This window comes from Pan troglodytes, chromosome 4, assembly GCF_028858775.2.
Source record: "Pan troglodytes isolate AG18354 chromosome 4, NHGRI_mPanTro3-v2.0_pri, whole genome shotgun sequence".
Classification (NCBI taxonomy): Eukaryota; Metazoa; Chordata; class Mammalia; order Primates; family Hominidae; genus Pan; species Pan troglodytes.
In genome coordinates this window covers 91,646,985-91,664,440 of record NC_072402.2, presented here as the reverse complement: position 1 = coordinate 91,664,440, position 17,456 = coordinate 91,646,985, and the positions used below count along the sequence as shown (strand labels likewise).

The 17,456-nt window shown below is 37.1% G+C and overlaps 1 long non-coding RNA gene across 1 annotated transcript; it reads right to left on the bottom strand.

Annotated features, from left to right (window-relative positions):
* Nucleotides 1–8,032: 8,032 nt before the first annotated feature.
* Nucleotides 8,033–17,255, bottom strand: LOC134810086 (uncharacterized). Its single transcript, XR_010157270.1, has 3 exons — nucleotides 17,168–17,255; nucleotides 13,397–13,478; nucleotides 8,033–9,846 (listed from the first exon to the last, which is right to left on the bottom strand). It is a non-coding gene; the product is annotated as an uncharacterized LOC134810086 (long non-coding RNA).
* Nucleotides 17,256–17,456: the final 201 nt, after the last annotated feature.

The following is a 17,456-nucleotide window of genomic DNA, read 5'->3' as shown; positions in this document are numbered from 1 at the left end:
GGCAAAATTTTAAAATATTTAAGAGCTGGTTAAGAGATATTTTAGTGTTTATGACGTCAAAGCTGGATTTGTTGTGATAGAGAATATGTGGAAATGGAGATCGTATATATTCATAGCTGTTATTCTAAGTTTTGTTGTAAAAAGTCGAGCCAAATGAGGAGATAGCCAGACATCTATGTGCATTCAATGTACTTTTGTGTATTTTATTTTGCTATTTAAATGGGGGATACTCAGGATGTGTATATGACTATGGACAAAAAATAGATAATGACTGCAAAACTGAGGTCCATGAAAGGAAAGAAGGGATGAATCCAGAGGTTGGTGGAATGTCTGGATTTAAATCGAGGAGGGCTACTTCTCTGAGTAATAGAAGATGTGTTTGATTATATGAGTTTGGAGGCACATAGGCTGTGTCTACATGCTTTGTCCGTGAACTGTGGTATGAGGTAATAACTGGGCATGAGGCATGAAACATTCTTCTGGGAAATAGGAAAAGTTACATATGAGGAAACTGTCAGATAATTGTCTAGGTTTATGAAGTTAAAATTTCAAAATGTGATTCATCCTAAATTTGAAATCCATCCAATCGTCATCAGGTATTTGGCAATAATCAGCTATTTGGGGTGTAATTCCGGAAAATTGATCTGTAAGTTTACTCCTCTGAGTTTCTTAGAGAGGAGTACAAGAGAAGGATGACTCAACAGAAGAACTCGAGAGTGAATCAAGTCAGTGTTGAGAGATCTGCTCTGTGCAACCTATGCCAGGTAATAAGATGAAAATCTGAGGGGTGTCATGTCTCTACCTCATGTTCCTTCATTTGACTACAACTTATAACTACAGGGGCAGTAAACTGTTCACATGTGTGCTGATAGTTTCCTTCCTCAAGTGCCACTGGTTCTCAGCTTATCTGCCTTATCTGCCTTAAGGCTTTTTTTCTCTCTCTCTCTCTTTTTTTTTTTTTTTTTGAGATGGAGTCTCACACCTGTTGCCCAGGGCTGGAGTGCAATGGCATGATCTCAGCTCACTGCAATCTTTGCCTCTCTGGTTCAAACTGGAGGCCTGAGCCTCCCAAGTAGCTGGGATTACAGGTGCCCACCACCACAGCCGGCTAATTTCTTTTGTATTTTTAGTTGAGACAAGGTTTCACTATTTTGGCCAGAATGGTCTCCAACTCCTGACCTCGTAATCCGCTTGCCTCGGCCTCCCAAAGTGCTGAGATTACAGGCGTGAGCCACTGCTCATGGTCAAGGCTTTTTCTAACACTTAAATATTTTTCTCAGCTTATATTCACAATATTTATCACCTGACAACAAGAATTGAGCCCCCATACAAATCTCAACCAATGAAATTGTGGAGTCATTGAGTAAATTCACCAACTTCTACACCCTTCTATGGAAAATTCTAAAGTGTGTCTTGCACAGTTCCACAGTGGATCTTCAGGAAGCTTGTGCTGCATTTGTCTATTGTAATACATGGATTATTATTGCACACTGTGTTTGCTTCTTCTCTTCTTTAATTCACTTTTCCCACATCCTGAGTTTTTCTTCTTGAAATCACCTCAGAAATAAACCACACACACCCAAGCACTTAGATTGCAGTGTCTCCTTTAGTGGAATGCCAACCAGGACAGAGGGGGGTCATGGAAAGTGAAGTGTTGAGGACCCTGGATTAAAATAATTGTAGAGGTAAATACTTTATTCAGTTATTATACTAAAGTGTGTAACTTGGAAAGATGGGAAGTGATTCTTGGATGATGATAGATAGAAATGAGATTTAAGAGGTAGTGAAACTAAGTTTTTACCTCCAAGGAAGGCTTGGAGTATAAGTAAAATGAGTAATTTGCTGATGTGTGGCTAGCAAAAAATGGTGATAAGTATTGATCAGATTATCTATGTGGATACTGACACTGCTAAAAACATAACGGGGTGCCAGGCATGGTGGCTCACACCTGTAATCCCAGCACTTTGGAAGGCCAAGGTGGGTGGATCATTTGAGGTCAGGAGTTCGAAACCAGCCTGACTGACATGGTGAAACCCCGTCTCTACTAAAAACACAAAAAAATTAGCTGGGTGTGGTGACACAAGCCTGTAGTCCCACCTACTTGGGAGGCTGAGGCAGGAGAATCACTTGAACCTGGGAGGCAGAGGTTGCAGTAAACCGAGATCGCACCACTGCACTCCAGCCTGGGTGACAGAGCAAGACTCCATCTCAAATAATAATAATAATAATAATAATAATAATAATAATAATAATAATGGGTTTGATGGTTATCATGAAGAGCTAAAATCATAAGTAGAAGATTGGGAATAACAGGAAAGTTTGTAGGGAACTTAGGCGGATAATATTTACTTCATAGAGATAGGACATATGAAGGGGAAGGAAAGAAAAACAGAAAACCACAAGGGGGACCAAAGAGGACATCCAAACAATGTAGTCTTCTAAATTCTTTCAGTGCAGGTTTTACAAAAAATGCTTCCACTGTGAATGCTGCAAGAGAACATGGCTAGAAATGAAGGCCTAGTATAGCTGGTCTAGGGCTCCTGCCAAGAACTTGGGGGGCAGCTGAATGTGAGATGACAGATGAAGACTCTAATGCTACTTGGCTTATCAATAGGAATTAGCAACAACTCTTTGCAACACTATAGGAATTGCAAGCAGCAAAGTGTTCACGGCAAGAAGATGACTCCAGTTTCCTTTTGCAAAAGGAATTTTAAGAGGTCTGGAACAGTAATCTTTACTGTCCTACTAATGTGTTGTGACCCTGGGTTAGGTTCTTAACCTTTATCTGCTTTAGTTTCTTCAACTTATAAAATGCAGATGAGACAATGTTGTGTGGGTTAATTAGTGTTCCTAAAATATTGAACATTATTAAATGTAGTTAGAAGCACTAATTACTCACATTGACAAAAAGGCAAGGTTTGGGGCAGAGGCAACTGCGTTTGTGATAAGAGTATCTAGTGCCCTTTAACCTCTTAATTTCATATGTGTCTTGACTTTCCTAACAAGACATTTTCGGCTTTGATGCCAATAAATTGAACAAATCTTACTAGCACATGAACATTGATATCAGCCAAGTGAATATTTTGTTAATATTCCCTATATAACCCAATGTAATTAATACTGTGATAATAGACAAAGTGATGTAGCAAATAGTGCTTGTGATCCCAGGTCAAAAGAAATAATTGTAGTGCTCCATAACTGCATGTGTGTGACCGATCTTGGGCTAATATGAATCTCAGAGCATTTACACAGATTCAAATTTATAATGACTAATATATACATGATCATCTCTTTTTCAAAATAGTTGTAAGGCTTCAGTGAAATGGTATTATCTTAAAATATTTTTGAACTGCAAATGAATAAATAACTATCGTTACTATTTACTTGCTCTATTTCTTCCAATCAATTTTAAGAAGAAGATTTCTGTGCTTGTCCTTCCTTCCTGCACCTGATTGAAAGAAGAGCTATTTTGTCAATTTATTCAGTCATTCATCCATCCGTTTATTCAATTATCAAGTATTATACATCTTAAAATGTTAGAATTGAGCCTGGGGTAAAGAAAAATATAATAGTCCTTGTACCTAAGGGATTCACATGCATTTAAAAATAATTATAATGCATGATGCTGTCATGTTAGTATTATATATACCACATTGACGTGTTAGAAAGTTGTACAATCTCAGCCGCTTATAAATATATGCATATATTATCTCATAGTTTCTTTCTTTCTTTTTTTTTTTTTTTTTTTTGAGACGGAGTCTCACTCTGTCACCAGGCTGGAGTGCAGTGGTGCGATCTCAGCTCATTGCAACCTCTGCCTCCTAGGTTCAAGCGATTCTACTGCCTCAGCCTCCTGAGTAGCTGGGATTACAGGGGCGTGCCACCACGCCTGACTAATTTTTGTATTTTTGGTAGAGACAGGTTTTGCCATGTTGGCCAGCCTGGTCTTGAACTCCTGACCTCAGGTGATCCACCCAGCTCAGCCTCCCAAAGTGCTGGGATTACAGGCATGAGCCACTGTGCCCTGCCTCATAGTTTCTGTAGGTCAGAAATCTGGATATAATTTAGCTGGATATTCCACTGGGAATCATATAAACCTGCAACTGAGGGTCCACCCAGAGTTCATTCTCAGCTAGAGGTTCAACTGGGGATCAATCTACATCTAAACTTCAGGTCATTTGTAGAATCTATTTCCTGGTGGCTGTACAATTACTGAAGGCTTTAGCATTTTGTTGGCTGATGGCTAGGGACTGCTCACAGTTCTTAGAAGTTACTTATAATTTCTTGCCATTTGGGCTTCTTTAACACGACCACTTTCTTCATTAAGACAGCATAAAGATTTGTCACCTTAAAGAGGGTCCAATTCCTCTCTTAGGAGCTTAAACCTGATTATATTAGACCTACCTAGGATAATCCCCTTTATGATTCACAGCATAAACTGATTTGTAAAATTTAATTACATCTGCAAAATCCTTTCTCTTTGTCATATTCTATTGGCAAGAAGCAAGTCACAGGTCCTGCTCACACTCAGATGGAGAATATTCTAGATGATATGAACACCCTGGGAGCCACTTCTAGGATCTGGCCACAACAACTTGGAAGAGTCTGTGTTTTTTTAAAAAATGAAGCTTTAATTAACACTAAAAATAAAAATAAGAACTAACGTTAGGAGGCCTTACATTCTCAAGGTTATAGGCAAAAGTAAACAAATACAGGTTGAATTTCCCTTATCCAAAATGGTTCAGACCAAGTGTGTTTCAGATTCTAAATTTCTTTAGGTTTTTGAAATGTTAGTATATACATAGTGACATATCTTGGAGATGGGACCCATGTCTAAACAGGAAATTCACTTATGTTTCACATCACCTAAAACACATAGCCTGGACATAATTTATACAATGTCTTAAATAATTTTGTGCATGAAACAAAATATTGACTGTCTTTTGACAGACCCATCACATGAGGTCAGGTGTGAAGTTTTTCACTTGTGACATCATGTCACCGCTCAGAAAGTTTTGAAATTCGGAGCGTTTTAAATTTCAGGTTAGAGATGCTCAACCCGTCATTCAATTTAATTAGTTATATAGAATCTATAATCACAATATTATGTAGTAATAATTAAAAAAATAAATAAGGAAGGGAATGGCAAATGCTATCAGTGAGTAGGAGGATCCGTCATTTTATATAGGGTGATCAGTGGTAACCTCTCTGACATAGATATTGTATTAGTCCATTTTCACACTGCTATAAAGAACTGCCTGAGACTAGGTAATTTATAAAGGAAAGAGGTTTAATTGACTCACAGCTCAGCATGGCTGCAGAGGCCTCAGGAAACTTATAATCAATGGGGAAGGAAAAGGGGAAGCAAGGCACCTTCTTCACAAGGCGGCAGGAAGGAGAATGAATGCAGGAAGAACTACCAAACACTTACAAAACCGTCAGACCTCATGAGAACTCAGTCCCTATCATGAGAATAGCATGGGGGAAACCGCCCCCATGATCCAATTATCTCCACCTGGTCTCTCCCTTGACACGTGGGGATCATGGGGATTAGGGGGATGATAATTCAAGATGAGATTTGTGCAGGGCCAGTAGGCCTAATCATATCAGATATGTTTAGGCAGATGCCTGAAGGAAGCCATGCAAATATCTGGTGGGAGAATATTCCAGGTTGGGAGGTATATTTGATGACATATTGAACTAAGACTTTGAATTTTACTCCAAGAGAAATAGGAAAACACTGGGAGGGGCCGTTAGAAAGGATGGTTCAGACGTTGTATATAGAACATGACATTGGTAAGAGATAAGTGTAATGCCCAACCTTGTTTTTACTAACCCTGTTTTTAGACTCTCCCTTTTCCTTTAATCACCTAGCCTTGTTTCCACCTGAATTGACTCTCCCTTAGCTAAGAGAGCCAGACAGACTCCATCTTGGCTCTGTCACTGGCAGCCCCTTCCTCAAGGACTTAATTTGTGCAAGCTGACTCCCAGCACATCCAAGAATGCAATTAACTGATAAAGATACTGTGGCAAGCTACATCTGCAATTCCCAGGAATTCATCTGATTGATAATTCCCAAAGCCCCAAGTCTATCACCTTGTAATAGTCTTAAAGCCCCTGCACCTGGAACTGTTTACTTTCCTGTAACCATTTATCCTTTTAACTTTTTGCCTACTTTATTTCTGTAAAATTGTTTTAACTAGGCCCCCCTCCCCTTTCTAAACCAAAGTATAAAAGAAAATCTAGCCCCTTCTTCGGGGCCGAGAGAATTTTGAGCGTTAGCCGTCTCTTGGCCGCCAGCTAAATAAATGGACTCTTAATTTGTCTCAAAGTGTGGTGTTTTCTCTAACTCGCTCAGGTACAACATTAGGAAGTAGGACTCAGTTAATATGTTACTGCAGAGACCCAATTGAAAGGTAAGGTTGACTTGGTGTTTGAATACTTGTTAATGAGTGAGTGGTTAAATATTAGGTACATTTTCAAGATAAAACTGGGACAATTTGTGGATAGATTGGATGTGGATAGGGATGCCAAAGATTTTGCAAGCACAAGAAAGGTGTTGTCATATGCTTAGATGGAAAAACCTTTGTAGAAACTTGCATGAAGCATTCATTTCTAAGTATTGATCCCTGTATCATCCCATTATTTAGAGAATAGGAAGATTAGGAAAACTATCAAGAAATACAAAATAGAGATGAATCGTACAAATAAGGGAGATAATATAATGTGGGGTCCCAGAAGTCAGTGATAAAATACGTATAAATTTGAAGTAATATTATTTAACTTTCTTCCTCAGCCACCTGCAGACACTAGAAAAGTTAGAAGTGTTAGATCAATAATGGTTGCAGTTATGTACGCATATAGTATAACGAACGAGGCCGGGCATGGTGGCTCACACCTGTAATCCCAGCACTTTGGGAGGCCGAGGCAGGCGGATCACGAGGTTGGGAGTTCGAGACCAGCCTGGCCAATATGGTGAAACCCTATCTCTACTAAAAATACAAAAAGTAGCCGGGCATGATGACATGCACCTGTAGTCCCAGCTACTCAGGGGTTTGAGGCAGGAGAATCCCTTGAACCCAGGAGGCAGAGGTTGCGGTGAGCCGAGGTTGGGCCTCTGCACTCCAACCTGGGCGAGAGAGCGAGACTCCATCTACACACACACAAAAAAGACGATAAGGGCAAAGGGTTTAAGGGTATATGTAAGATTCTTACGGATGACATTCTTATGGATGACAGATTCACAGTTTGGAAGAAAGGGAAAACAGAACACGGGGTTTGGAGGTGACAGACTATTTGCTTGACCACACTAATTAGGCTCCTGATCCTTCTCCTAGGTCCATTTGTGCACTCTTCTGTAAAATCCAATGTTAGCAAGGACACTGCTAAGTCAGGTTAGCAAGAATCCCCTATCCTTGACATCTGAACCCACTCAATATCTGATCCTCATTCTCAACTATTCCCCAAGTGATTTTTGATTACCTAGGTCTATCTTCGCTAGGATCCTGTTAGTTCAGTTTAGCTGTTATTCTCAGCCTAATTCATAGTGTGGTCTTGGGAGCGGTCCTCGTCTTTGGAATAGAGGCAACCAGAGGGAATAATTGCAGAAATATGGACTTCCTTCATTTCTTCTTTAGTTCTAAATGTAACTCAGATTCTCAAAATGAAACATCATATAATTTCCTTCTCAGATTTATCTTTATTAATTGGAATCAGTAAAGAATTAATAAAATCAAAAGGTACTGTAGTCACCAAGGGGGCAGTGATTTGTCTGACATTAGTGAATGGCTTGGCTTTTAATATAAAATATTTTTATGAAAGAAAATTTTGCTGACTTGTGTACAAGGTAATTAACTTTTCAGGCTAGTTCCAAAGTATTTATGTTTATTTAAAAAATATATTTCTGTTCAACCATTGTGGAAGACAGTGTGGCAATTCCTCAAGAATTTAGAACCAGAAATACCATTTGACCCAGCAATCCCATTACTGAGTATATACCCAAAGGATTATAAATCATTCTACTATAAAAATACATGCACACGTATGTTTATTGTTGCACTGTTCACAATAGCAAAGACTTGGAAGCAAGCCAAATGTCCATCAATGATAGACTGGATAAAGAAAATGTGGCACATATACACCATGGAATACTATGCAGCCATAAGAAGGGATGAGTTCATGTCCTTTTCAGGGACATGGATGAAGCTGGAAACCATCACTCTTAGCAAACTAACACAAGAACAGAAAACCAAAAACTGCATGTTCTCACTCATAAGTTGGAGTTGAACAATGAGAACACATGGACACAGAGAGGGGAACATCACACACCGGGGCCTGTCAGGGGGTGGGTGGCTAGGGGAGGGATAGCGTTAGGAGAATTACCTAATGTAGATGACAGGTTGATGGGTGCAGCAAACCACCATGGCATGTGTATACCTATGTAACAAATCTGCACATTCTGCACATGTACTCCAAAACTTAAAGTATAACTTTAAAAAAAGAAAAAAATATATATGTATACATGTATATATTTCTGGCCAGGTGTGGTGGCTCTGACTCTTATCCCAGTACTTTGGGAGGCCAAGATGGGCAGAGAGTTCGAGACCAGCCTGGGCAACATGGCAAAGCCCTGTCTCTACAAAAATAAAAAATAAAACAGCCAGGCCTGATGTGCACCTGTGGTCCCAGCTACTCGGGAGGCTGAGGCAGGAGAATCATTTGAGCCTGGGAGGCAAAGGTTTTAGTGAGTCGAGTTTCATGCCACTGCACTCCAGCCTGTGTGACAGGGTGAGAGTCTGTCCCCCAAAAATAAAATAAGATTAAAATAAAAATATATTTCTAAGTAATTTGTATGAATTTTATAAACTAAGGTCCAGTTATTATAGGTATTACAGAAGCAGTACTTGCTATTCAATAGCATGATGTTTTGCTATCTCTGCCCTCTCAATAACTTCTGGTTAGGGATACAAGGACATGGAATGTAGAAAATTCATAACTGCTTTGCTTTTAAAATCATTATAATGTAGCTGATAAGCCTTCAGTAGACTGGCTTATAAGCAATGAGAGCCAGGCAAATAGATTGAACTTATACTTTATAAAATACCTTAGTTCTACCCTTTTCACAATATCTGGCAAATCATTCATTTTGCCAGGTTTACAGAGAGCCATTTAGTAAAATGAAAGACATATCCTATGAACAAAGATTTAATAACTCTCTATTAAAGTCTAGAGCATTATGATACTAACTTCCACTTCCCCTCCCTCATTGTCTGTGTTCTAGTTAAATGATCTGTTTATCTCTTCATAGATTTTTATCTCAACAAATTGCAAAGTCCTAGAAATGGAAAGTGTGACTTATCAAAAGCTTTTTTCAAGGAGCAGGCATTTAGAATATGAGTGATGATTGAATTTCATAATAAATTTCTTTATTTTTTCCCTAATATTAAGTATTGTGTTTTGTTAGTTTTTTTTAGTCAGGAGGTTGTATGATGTATAAGAGTTGATAAATAACTTACCCCCTTGATTATAGGCGTACCTCAGAGATATTACAGATTTAGTTCTAGGCCATAGCAATAAATCAAATATTGCATTAAAGTGAGTCACACAAAATTTTTGGCTTCCCAGTGCATAAAAAATTATGTTTACACTATACTGTAGTTTATTAAGTGTGCAATAGCATTATGTCTACAAAGCTATGTATATACCTTACTTTAAAATGATTTGTTAAACCATGGGAGCTTCAGCGAGTCAGAATCTATTTGCTGGTAGAATGTCTTGCTTCCATATTGATGACTGTTGACTGATCAGAGTGGTGGGTAATGAAGGTTGGAGTAGCTGTGGCAATGTCTTAAAATAAGACAACAATGATGTTTGTCACATTGTTTTTCCCTTAATGAAAGATTTATCTGTAGCACTTGATTCTGTTTGATAGCATTTTACCTGTAGTCAAACTTCTTTTCAAATAGGATAATTTCCATTTTAGTGAGGATGGTTTCCTCACTAAACTTAATGATTTCTAGCTTTTAATTTAACGTGAAAGATGTATGTTCCTTCTTTTCACTTGTATATTTCAGGGCCATTGTAGAGTGATTAATTGTTATAATTTTAATATTGTTATGTCTTAGGGAGTAGGGAAGACCAAGAAGAGGAATGGAGAAACAGGATGGCTGTTGGTGGAGCAGTCAGAACACACACAATGTCTATCAAATAAGTTTGCCATCTTATATGGTTTGTGTCCCCCAATCAATGACAAGAGTAACATCGAAAATCTCTGATCACACATCACCATAACTGATATAATGTAGAAAAAAAAGTTTGAAATATTGTGAGAATTACCAAAGTGTAACGCAGAGACACAGAAGTGAACCGTTGCTATTGGAAAAATGGTACTGATAGTCTTGCTTCATGCTGGGTTACCACAAACCCTCAATTTTTAAAGAAATGCAATTTTTGTAAAGCGCAGTAAAGGGAAACACAATAAAATGTGATACACTGATTTATGTTTATTCACATATTACTCTTTATCTGTGAATTAGTCAGGGTTCTCTAGAGGGACACAGCTAATATATCTAGAAGGACAGAACTATATATGTGTATATATATATGTGTGTGTGTATATATACACATATATAAATATATATATGTGTATATATAATAGTAAGTATTAACTCATATGATCACAAAGTCCCACAATAGGCAGTCTGCAGGTTAAGGAGCAAGGAGAGCCAGTCCGAGTTCCAAAACTGAAGAATTTGAGTCCAATGTTTGAGGGCAGAAAGCATCCAGCATCGCAGAAAGATATAGGCTGGGAGGCTAGGCCAGTCTCTCTTTTCACATTTTTCTGCCTGTTTAAATTCTAGCCATGCTGGCAGCAGATTAGATGGTGCCCACCCAGATTAAGGGTGGGTCTACCTTTCCCAGCCACTGACTCAAATGTTAATATCCTGTGGCAACACCCTCAGAGACACACCAGGATCAATACTTTGCATCCTTCAATCCAATCAAGTTGACACTCAGTATTAATCATAACGATCTAATATCAGAATGAACTTAGCTAAATATACTCAGGTTGGCCTTTGGCACACATGTATAGGAATGAAATAGAAAGAGTGTTGCTAGCAGTGAATTCTGAGAACTGGAGGGAATCTGAGAGGTACTTAAGGAAAGCAGGTATTATTAGCTAGTGGCGGAGCTGAGGGGGCTCTGCATTCCAGATGATATTTATGATATTTTCTTATGTTTTGTTTTCCTTCCCAAAAATGTGTGTCTCTGAGTTACAGCACCATGATTTGTCAAATATAAATTATGTTTCAAGTAATTATCCATAAATGTTAATTACTAATGCAACCTGTACATTTTAAAAAAAAATTTTATATTTTTATAAAGGATTTCTCAAATTTTTTGTTAATTATAATGTACTTGTAATCTTGTAAAAAATTTAGCAATAGTTCGAATGATGACATTATTTTCTTTATAGTAAATATACCATGAGTTTTCAGGAGAAAGGACCATTCTAATGTATGCAATTTCCTTGAACTGCTGATGTAAGAATTCATGTGAAAATAGGGGCTTATTGCACTTAGCAGATAAAAAAGTGTATAATAGCTAAGATATTGAATAACAAGGTTTGAAATCATAGAGGTGCAGATTAGAATCATGACTGGATAGAATAAGACTGAGTGCTCAACTAGATATTTATAAAAAATATTTTAAAGGTTTTCAAGAAGACAGAAACTTATTAAACATGACATGCACAAGAATGCCATAACAAGAAACTGTGGTAAAGGGAATTTTATCTTTCAAATCCTCTTTAAGATGATAAACCAAGTCTGGAATGACCTGTGACCCACACCTAATTTTTGTATTTGTTCCTCAACCTATTAGGCCTAACTCCAAGAAACATGTTTTGGAAGAATAAAATGAAAAGAAATTTGCAATATCAGAGTTATGAATTAAGCCCTGCTAAATTATCCTCTTTAATTTTACTGTGTACCAGTGTGGTGTGTTTCAAAGTATTTTATATAATCTGCCCATCAAATAAAGTCACACTGAAATATAGTTATTTAGGTCAAAGGGGTGTTGTCAAAAGTGTTTCATCACATAAGAGAAGTGAATGGGTTTTTCAAAACTTGCAATTTAAAGTAATAAAAATTCTTTGCATATTAGATATGATCAGTATGTAAACAAGATAGTCTCCTACTCAAATATGCTTTTGGATGTTTCCTTAAGTAGGTGTATCTATTTGGACTTGCTACATTTTCCATAATTTCTTGTCTAAATTAAAGCAATAGCCTTATAATTAGCTGAACTGATTTGATCCTTATCTGTCTTTCATAATTTTCCTAGATGATAGCCAGAAATCTTGTTTAGAAACCTAGGTGAAATCAAGCCGGGTGTGGTGGCTCACACCTGTAATCCCAGCACTTTGAGAGGCTGAGGTGGGTGGATAACTGAGGTCAGGAGTTTGAAACCAGCCTGGCCAACATACTGAAACTCAGTCTCTAATCAAAAAACAAAAATTAGCCAGGCCTGCTGGTGCACACCTGTAATCCCAGCTTCCCTGGAGGCTGAGGCAGGAGAATCTCTTGAACCCGAAAGGCGGAGGTTGCTGAAGTTGCAGTGAGCAGAGATCACGCCACTGCACTCCAGCCTGGGCAATAGAGCGAGACTCTGTCAAAAAACAGGGAGAGGAGGGCAGGGAAAGGGAGAGGGGCGAGGGGAGAAACCTACATGAAATCTTTTCATTCCTTTGCTAAAAACTTTTACTTAGCTCCCTATTTCAGTCTGAGTATAATTCTTTATAATGACTTAACCACCAACGTGATCATGCTGCCCTTAGTTGTCCACATCTTGACTTTTCCTCTGGTTTATTCATCTTCTTCCCTAACCACACTGGCCTCATCATAGCTCTCTCCAAATGTGCCGTTCAACATTATTGTCAAATATCACCAAAAAGAGGCCTGCTCTTATGGGCCTAAATAAATGGTAACCCACCCCCAGGCCCTACCAACAACTGCAAGCCCTTTCCTTGCTTTACTTTAGCTTTGGCTCCAGAAGGCTCATTGCTTTGAAATGTAACATATCCTGGGTGAGTTAGGTGCACTATTATCTGTCTCCTTGTCACCTCTAGAATATAAGCTCCATAAAGGAGGTGTTTTTGTTTGGTTCATTGATGTATCTTAGGAAAATGGAGTTGAACTTGACTCACTGTAGGCCTTCAATACATACAGTTTTAAGTCGAATTACATAAAAATAGAGAAAAAATGCATGGTTTTGTCTTAATATAAGTAGTGGTATTAAAGTGTTAATTGTCCTAGGAAGCAAATGAGCAAAAGTTATATGATCTATTTTTACATTTCCTTAAAAATGAGCAAGTTATATAGAATTGAAAATTCACCTGGGAGATGTTTTCTGTTGTTTGAATTCTGATGAAGCAGTGTCTTTCTTTCAGCTCACCAAATCAATCAAGACAAGAAAACCTAAAAATCGATATCCAGACTTCTTACAAAGTACATATTAAATGATCTCTGAAATTAAGCATTAATGATCATGAACAATGGAGGAAGTTTCAAATGCTGTATATCAGAAAGACCTTTACAAAAAAATGTCATTTGACTCATTTCAATAAGCATTATTATGTTCAACAAATCAAGGAGTGTTATAATTTAATTTTCATGATCAAGGTTTGCAATTTTCATCTAGTTTAATGTTCACAAGCTATCATAATTTTTGTTCACTTGGCATTTTTAAATTAAATTCCTAGGTTATGAAGTTTTTCCTTTAAAATCTTCCTTGCATTTTGCAAATAAATGTTACATGTGGCAGCATTCCAATGAAATATATTGTGCATTTGCCCCATCAACAGGTTGACAGATTTGGGGCTGAAACAAAATGGGTTGTTCTCTTAGATTTTTAAACCATATTGAGTATCACACATGAAAAACTGCAAGGGGGGGAGGTGGTAGAGTTTCCCCCATCCTCCTCCTCTTGTGCTTTACATTTCATTGTAATGAGAAACTGAAATATAACTCTTAGCAAGAGCCAACTACAAAATCATTCCCTTCCCTTTTGAGTAATGATCTTCTCATAGTAAAAAATGAAATGATGAAAAGGTTAGAATATGTTTTAAATCATTCTTGAAAAGGTTATAATTGCGTCATTATTTGGGTCATTGTCAAATCAATGCTTTAGTTCTCCATATGTTAGCCATATTAGCCGTCGGAAAAATATGATAGAATATTTGTTTTAGCACTTACAAATAACATGGTGTTGTGAATCTTTAATATAAATTACTTTCAAATTCATTTTATGCTTGAATATTTCTTTCTTTTAATGTCAATCTACTATTTAAACTAATGCCTATGTAAAACAAAAATATTTTCTTTTGCATAAAATATGCCTCACATGGCAAGTTAAACATTGTAATTAGGAATGTAAATGGTATCAAAATCAATTGCATGCACTCAACACAATCTACAGCACTCGATTTGAAGTATCAATACACAAATACAAAAAAAGAAAGTTACCCCAATAATGTCATAGTAATATTTCATAATATTTTCTATTTCTGTACCAACAGGAATTCAGGAAATGCTGCTTGGATGTCAATGTTAAATGTTTCAGCCTTTAAATGAATCATTCATATTTCAAAACATATTCAATTCAAGCCAGGAAGTATTAGTACCATGGTAAATTGTCACCACTCCTTTGCAAGCATAAATAATACACCTGTGTCTCCCACCCCAGTCCAACTACATCCGATTCCATGGGTCTGCATCATTATCTCCAAAACCTTCCAGTTGCATTGCTGTCATGTTTGTGTTAAAGAGACTGATGAGGTAGGTTTACTGTCAAAACATGTTAGTAAAAAGAAAGTTAGTTTTTTGAAATGTAAAAAAAAAATTCTAATAACTACATGAAAAAATGAAAATACCCATCACATGTCAATTAACACTTCCTTTTTTTTTTTTTTTTGAGATGGAGTCTCACTCTGTCGCCCAAGCTGGAGTGCAGTGGCACAATCTCTGCTCACTGCAAGCTCTGCCTCCTGGGTTCCCACCATTCTCCTGCCTCAGCCTCCCAAGTAGCTGGGACTACAGGTGCCCACCACCACACCCAGCTAATTTTTGTATTTTTAGTAGAGATGGGGTTTCACCGTGTTAGCCAGGATGGTTTCGATCTCCTGACCTCGTGATCCGCCCACCTCGGCCTCCCAAAGTGCTGGGATTACAGGCGTGAGCCACTGCGCCAGGCCAACACTTCCCATTTTTAACAGGACTGCCGTGGTACCAAAATGGTGATTTTTCTATTTAATCATTTTCCTGTGTGTTTGTTTTCTCAAGTAAGTATTGAGTTCTATATAATCAAAACCAAAGTATTGCCATCTCACAGTCCTACTTAATGATATTTTATAGATCTTTATTAACTTTAAGTCATTTTCAAATGATCAAAAGTGAATGATTTTTTAATCCTGGAGAGATACTTTAAAAACTGGTCAGGTCTCAGAAAATCTCTACAGTAAAAGAAGAGCATTCTATCTATAGCATACCATATGTAAAAATCATATATGCTTGAGGACATGATAATCTATTAACAATTTTCAATTATCTTTTAAGTAGATAATATTTTCCTCCAGATTTATTTATTTGGTCAATTTATAAATATGATTTTTCTATTTGGTTCTCTTTTCTCACAAGGACATCAACTGCAAGGCAAGTCATTAGTGTGGAAATTAGTATGGAATAAAACAAAACAAAACTTCAGCCTCCCACAGTGTTTTAGTTAAAAAAAAAGTTCTGCTTGATACCTTGCTTTATCTGAGTAGTGTTCTATTCGGCCTAAATATCCTATAACTAATTTCTACATATATATATATGTATATATATACACACACTATATATATATATACACTATATATATACACTATATATACACACACTGTATATATATAAACTATATATATATAAACTATATATATAGAGAGAGAGACTCTTGCCTCAAATATATGTATATTTGAGGCAAGAGTCTCGCTCTGTCACCCAGGCTGAAGTGCAGTGGCATGATCTCATCTCACTGCAACCTCCGCCTTCTGGATTCAAACTATTCTTGTGCCTCAGTCTCCCCAGTAGCTGGGATCACAGGTACACATCATTATGCCTGGCAATTTTTTTTTTTTTTGGTAATTTTAATAAAAACAAGGTTTCACCATGTTGCCCAGGTTGGTCTCAAACTTCCGGTCTCGAGTGATCCACTGGCCTCGGCCCCCGAAAGTGTTGGGATTACAGGCATAAGCCAAAGCCTCTGGCCTGTACTAAAAATATTCTAATGAAATATGTTTTCTAACATATGGTATGTGAAAGATCAGATTTTTATTGTTTTACATTTTTACTGTTGATTTCAGTAATTTTAAACTGAGTAAAGAAAGATAATTGTAGTTTTTAGAAAAATAAATATATAAAAACAAGTACCTGAAAGCGGAAGATTGTGGAAAAACAAAGCAGACACTGGAAGGAGCGTTACACTTGGAAACAGGGATGAAGATACGATGAAGAGTGATTTACTCATGTCATTGTTTTTATCATGAGATAGCCCAAATTTATATCTGTCAGGAAGGCTAACATTTCAATAGAAAAACTCACAGTCTCATCGTTTTGAAAACACCGGAAGCCAGAATTTACGGCAATCACAGCCACTGGAATCTAAAGGGAAAAATTCCAGAAAGGAGAGAGCCAGGGAAGTGGATCTATGAATTCCACGTATGAATTCTGCCCAAATATATAGCTCACTCCTGAACCAGAAAAGCATGGGGCCAACTTCCCACAGGCCTTCTCATAGGTCCGCCAAAGCTAAAAAAAAGAATGAAAATTTGATCTGCCACCTACTTCAGAAAATAAGAGTTTTGTTATTTGATTAACCGTCAAATCAATTGCCTGCTAAAATGAAATAGAAAAATATTAGCATTCTTAAGAGAAATAGAAGATAACCCATATTCTCCCTATCATAACATTCAAAATGTCCAGAATCCAATTCAAAATTATGAAATGTATCAAGAAATAGGAAAGCATGATCCATTCGCAAGAGAAAAAAATAATCAATACAGACAAAATTTTAGATGACATATATTGGCATTAGAACATAAAGACCTCAAAATATTATTTTAGCTACTCACCATGCAAAATTCTTCCTCTTCTATCAAAATCAAGTTTTCAGGCTAAGCAGAAGATTCAGAGAAAAGAATTTCCACCCAAGCATATTTTCTGTTGAAAGGGGAAAAAAACTGTATAACTTCATTGGGCAAATCATCCAGTTTTCTTACAATAAGACTTACCGTCTTGTTGATAGCCACCTACTCTCTGAATACCAAGCAGCAATAGGAACATTTCAAAATTTCGTTTTGCAACATGATTTTCACATAGATTCAATTTCGCTTAAAATCGAAAAATCTCATTATATTATAA